Below are 5,550 nucleotides of genomic sequence, written 5' to 3'. Positions count from 1 at the left end.
AAAAAAACTTAATAAATATTATAAAGATAATTTTATTTGTGGATTTGAAAAACAAGTAGTAACATTAACACCATGTAATATTGTTTTTGTCGATATTTATGATAATATTTTTTAAATTATAATTTATAATTATAAAAAATATATATAACTTTTTAAAAAGTGGGCTGGCCCGGCAAGCCTGCAGTCCACGTACTCGTGGTTTGGGCCGACCATTTTCTGGCCCACACCAAAAATGGGCTAGCCTGGCCTGACCCGTAAAATGTCAAAGCCTGTATGGGTTAGCCCGGATGGGGTGGGCTAGCCCATATTGACAGCTCTAGAAAGTAGGCAAATTTTTTTGCGAAAAGTAAAATTTATTTGTCTGTTATTTAAGAATATTTTTTTATTTTTATCTATTCATTTTCACATATTAAAAAATATGATTTTTTTAATCCATATTTTGCTTCCAGCATTAATTACTTATTATTTTTCAAATTATTTTTTAAGATCTAATACTATTAAAGATCAATCAATAAAAATAATGTGGTAAATAGTTATATCAATTATTATTTTTTAAATTGGTGTGCCAAATTCAAATATGACAAGTAAAAATGAATAAATAAATAAATAAAGTAATACATGTTATTAGCTCTTATATTAAAAATATTTTCTTTAATTTCACTTGCTTATTGTGATAAATTAAGAAAATTAATTATTTTCAAGTAATTATTTGAAATACTAATAGTTAATTCAAAATTTTGAAATATAATTAATAGTTTCAACATGTCAGCTTTTGATCATTAAATGAAAAGATTGTGGGTATTATAGTTTTTAAAATATTTTTTAATATCAACTTGCTTGAAAAAAATTGTTATTTCTATTTTGTCATGTGGACTGTATCAACAATTTTTTTTATAAAAAAAAACCCACTCTTTTCAATTAAATTATACATTATGCCTTACCCAGTATTAAAATGCATTAAATTTGTAGGGCCATTGAACTTTCTAATTCGACAAATGTACAAGATGCTCAACTCTTTCTTCTTTTTGTTTTTGTTCTAATGTTAATAATAATTATTATGTCTTCCATATAATTTCTCATTTGAATCACATGAAAAGTAAATAATTTCATCATTATACCTTTCATTTGAAAACTTAGATTATTATCACTGTTAAATTTAGTATTCCTTAAATTTAATATAATTAGGTCATTTAAAAAAATGATAATTTATATTAATTAAAATCAAATTAATATTATATATTTTTAATTTTGTTCTTATACCAAATTTTATTTTTATTTTACCAAATTAAGAGAAATTTATTGTTTTTTCTTAATATTGACTTTATGATTAAGTAACTATATTAAATACTAATAGTCAAATTCAACTTTCAATGCATAATTAATAATTAATATATGATAAATAAATTTCTAATAAATATTTTCTTATGAGTTATGTCAAGTCAATATGGACCAAGTAAAACAAAATTCAAAGAGATATTTATTAAGTCGGGTTCATAACTATATGTTTCAATGTACAAGATTTTGATAAAATAAAATCTTTAAAGTTAAATGATATTTTTTTGAAATTTAAATTTAAATTATTAAAACATATATAATGATTTTATATAAAAAAAAAATATCATATTAAATTAAATGAAAAGGATAATAAATTCAACTTTTACTATGATAAGGTTGAAAAATATCTTACTCTTGCTATATTCCTTAAATAATTAGGAGTTTAGACTTTAGTTAGGATATTAACCGTTCTTCATTTTTATTTGACAAATAAATAAATATACATATTTATCTTGATATTTGTTGTTTTAACAAAGATATATATTAACAATTTCAAATTTTTATAACATTGGGCCCGTGCCACGGGGCCATTTCCTCTAGTATAATTAGAAGAAGTACAGCACAAGTTGTGCCAAAACCAATTGATCCAATTCAATTCTCACCAACTACTCCTGTCAAAACTACACAAGGACATACCTACCCATCTTTACTACACACACAAACATAATAAAAGAAGGGAACTTAGGGCAGGAGATAGGGGGAGTTTATATTATAATTATCTTATAAATTATATTCGGGAATGATTTCAATTTCTAAAGAATATATAAGTAGAGGATTCAAAATATTTTACTAAAATGATTTGAAAAATAAGAATATAATATTAAATTTTGAAATGTCAAGGTGAATTTTGAACGCATAACCCCTTAAGTCAATCTTTAATATTGTATTTTGGAAATTCTATATCTTATATATACAGTGTGATTTTTTTACCTTACGAATTTGAGTGAGCGTAAGATTTTGAAATTTAAAGAACAAACTATTTGAAAGACAAAAATTAAAGATCAGATCAACTCATTTAAGGACAAAATCTACAATTTTATGTAGAAAGAAGACTAAAGGTTTGGTGCTTTTGTTTCGTTTTTTTCTCTCACTCAAAAATGGTTGTAGGGCATAGATACTCTATTTTCATATCGTCATTTAATTTGTATCCGTTTTTTCAAAATATTTATTTAATAACGCATGCAATGTGATCTCGAGATATCCATCATACTCAAAAACTAAATATTAAGATAGGAAAGTTCACAATTATATAAATCTCCTACATCACGTATTTTTAATTTATACCATTATGGAAGTATATACAAGTCTCATACCTTATGATATACCACAATAAATGTAATTTAACTTTAACATTTGGACTCATACACTTCATACATATTTAGAATTTTTGCTCTACGAAGTTTGATAAAACAAAACCTCTTTACATTACATAAGTAAGATTCAGAATTATTTATCATTCTCCAAATAAAGTGGGAAATTATTATTCAGGGCTAATTTGATTTAGACAACAAAATATTCTTACTTCATAAAAAGTGTATTGCCAATTAGTCATGGAAAAATGGTTATTGAATAATTAATTTGCAGTATATATTTACTTTCCATGAACCATCAAAGATTTTTTTTTTTTTAAAAAGAATATGGCATCGAAGTAAAAATAGTAAGAGGATTGATGTGGCAAATAATCAGTTAGTGAATTTAAATAGTATGTCAATTATCATTTTTACAAGATTATCAATGAATGATTATAAGAGTTTAAGATCTATGAATTAACAATATAAAAATTATTTACACAATTAAATTACTTAAAAGGTAATTATATGTAACTCTATTTATCAACATATTGATTAGGACCTAAAAATTTATAATTTGGTATACAGGTTTAAATTATAACAACAAATAGCCATAGTTTTCAGTTTATTACAGCCGCATTGCCAACACTTATTTGCAACATTGTTTATGTATTTTTATACAATATTTATATACATATACATGCATATTGTGTCTACCTAGTATATGACTGTATAAATATGTATTAACCTTGTATAAAAGTGTATAAACATTACTAACTATAGTAATGATCGAACTTCTTCAATTTTCAATTGCAGTTCTCGTTCAAAATAAATTCAGCTCTCGACTAAATAACTTTGGGATTTTGTAGATAACCTCCTAATAAAACTATTTCCAATTAAGTCTAAACAACAATTACTTCAAATATCTCACAAAAATCATACATTCGAAATTCAAATCCACTTGTTTAAGTTTGTTCAATAGAATGATGATTACTTTTGTACAATAATCTTCACCACCTAAATCTTGAAAACTCGATATTTTAACCATGATTGAGTTCTTAACACGATAATCAATTGATAGAAATCACATACGCCCAAATACATTTCAAAATCCATTAATTGTGTGACTCACAATATATAATTCCTAACTTGAATCCTAATAAATGTACGGATTATAGAATTTAAAATGTGTCACTTAAATTTTTTATTTATGTAAATAAATGTGAAAAACGCACAGTAACGAGGTTAAATTGTCATTTTTATTCCTCTTGTGATCTAGATAGTACTAGCACTACATATTGTAGAGTCTAAAAGCTACCGGAAATTAGTTTACTCTTTAAATTCTATCTATGTCACATAAATTGAGATAAAAAATTGCGGATAAATATACCAATACGGATTCTTGTATCTAGAAAGTAAGAAAAAGCAACGGATGGATACGTAAATATATTGTAGATCGAATATATTCGAATGTACATCAATTATTTTTTCGAACTTGGTAAATATAGAATTCATATTTGGGGTCCAGTTTTTTTCAGTTTTAGGTAGGAAACTAGGAATAGTTAGAGAAATTGAATATGATGCACTCCTAAACATAACCTATTTTTATTTTTTTTAGGTGGTGGAATTAGTAAATGCAGAACTAAAATACAAGGTATTATACACGTGGCTATGTTTGGTTAAAAAAAAATATTTTTCAAAATTTTCGTATTTATTGGTCCAATTTTTTTTCCAGAAAAAACAAGTTTTATAAATATTAGGGAAAAAAGTCTGAAATATATCCAAACTTTGACCGAAATTGCTGTAACGATATCAAACTTTGGAAATAACTTTTTACCCCCTGCACTATTTAATAGTGTATTTTAAAGGTATATATGTGCCAACGTGGACATCATAAATATTGCATAATTATAAATAGTAACGTGTCAACGTGGGCACATATAACCTTTAAAATACACTATTAAATAGTGTTGAGGTAAAAGGTCCTCTATAAAATTTGGTATCGTAACATCAATTTCGGTCAAAATTAAAGTATTTTTCAGACCATTTTCCCTAAATATTATTACTGATATCACATTAATTATCTTTTCTTCACCTTCTAACACACTCAACCTTCACCCCCGCTTCTTCTACCCTTCACCTCATATTTATCACGTATAAAATAAATAAATAATGAATTATTTATTTTCTAAAAATATATCATTTATACAAGAAAATATTTTCAGTAAAAAATATTTCTCTACGTATCAAATATACCCGTAATCTAAAGTCATTGTAACTGGTCATTTTATATTGTGTAAATTGTTTCCATTTAACTTTATGTCTAGAAGTAGATTCATAATTGGAACTTGATGTTAAGGGCCTACAAATTATCATGCTTCTATAGGGAACAAAATTATGTTATATAGTTATAAATTAAAAAACCACAGAATTTGGTGGAGTTTATTAATATTATTTTAAAGGTTATTAGATATCCCTCCCCCCCCCTCTCCCTCCCCCCCCAAAAAAAAAACCTGCCCCTAACTTTATATTAAAGAGAATAAATAATATTTTCAATTATTTTTCGATGTGACTCAAATCTTCTACGTGTGTGGCAGAGGTGACAAATTATTTTATTGCACTTTTTAACATTTTTTGATTGAATACAATTGAAGAAACCACAAAAACTTTATTGCAGAGGGTCATTTAAATTGAGATAGGAAGAGACCAAAACTCAATATAGCACCTAAATAATTATTTTAATATCTTTTAAGATTCAATCATATACTATATTAGTTGCAGTGCGCATAAGTTGGTCTTGATACCACATTTATAAAAAAAATATTTATTTTTTAATAAAGAAAATAATTAAAAAAATATTCTAAGAACAATAATTACTTCATTCGTTTACTTTTGTTTGTTCAGAATGAACTTTACACTTTCTTTC

The sequence above is a fragment of the Solanum tuberosum genome, unplaced genomic scaffold (assembly GCF_000226075.1).
Source record: "Solanum tuberosum cultivar DM 1-3 516 R44 unplaced genomic scaffold, SolTub_3.0 scf00191, whole genome shotgun sequence".
NCBI lineage: Eukaryota > Viridiplantae > Streptophyta > Magnoliopsida > Solanales > Solanaceae > Solanum > Solanum tuberosum.
Note: the sequence above shows the minus strand (reverse complement) of the source record.